The sequence below is a fragment of the Austrofundulus limnaeus genome, unplaced genomic scaffold (genome assembly GCF_001266775.1).
Source record: "Austrofundulus limnaeus strain Quisiro unplaced genomic scaffold, Austrofundulus_limnaeus-1.0 Scaffold494, whole genome shotgun sequence".
Classification (NCBI taxonomy): Eukaryota; Metazoa; Chordata; class Actinopteri; order Cyprinodontiformes; family Rivulidae; genus Austrofundulus; species Austrofundulus limnaeus.
The window spans coordinates 239,896-240,709 of NW_013952896.1; positions in this window are offsets into that span (position 1 = coordinate 239,896).

Genomic DNA, 814 nt, shown 5'->3' on the forward strand with positions numbered 1-814 from the left:
TTTCTGTGACGGGAGGGGTGAAGCAATGAGTGAAAAACTTGGCTGAGAGAAACTATGACGTGAAGTGAAATCATGACAGACGTGATTCATGACACAACTTAAATGTCCTGTCAGTCAGACATGCAACTAAGACAGAAAAAGGTTGTCACAGCTGGTTATCATACTGTAGAAGCTAAAGCTTTTATCTTTATTAATGATCTTGTAGCATTGCACACAGGGGTGGCACGGTTACCTCTCAGCAGGAAGGCCGCTGGATTGAATCCTTGTCAGGACCTTTCTGGGTAGAGTTTGTATGTTCTCTCCGTGCATACATGGGTTTTCTCTGGGTACTCTGGTTTCTTCCCACAGACCAAAAACATGACTGTTAGGCTAACTGGTAACTTGAAATTGTCCCTAGGTGAGAGTATGAATGATTGTCTGTCTTCATGTGGCCCAGTGATGAACTTATAACCTGTCCAGGTTGTACCCTGCCCTCACACTGTGACTGCTGGATACGGGCACCAGTGACCCCCGTGACCCTGAAAAGAAAAAGCAGGTAAAAGATAATGGGTGGATAGCATTGCACACATTGGGTAATGTCAGTAAAAACATTAGTTACTATGTATAAAGGCTTATTTAATGTGTTGTTAAAGGTGGTAAAATGGCTTTGTTTTCATCTGGATCTAATAATTCATCAAAACARACACAATTTTGTAAATCAAGAAAATGTGAGATAAATGATCAAATATTTTTGTTTTTATCACACAAGATTTCCTCATTGTACTTAGTGTCTGTCCTTTGTCCCTAATACAAGTCCTTCTCAAAAAATTAGCAT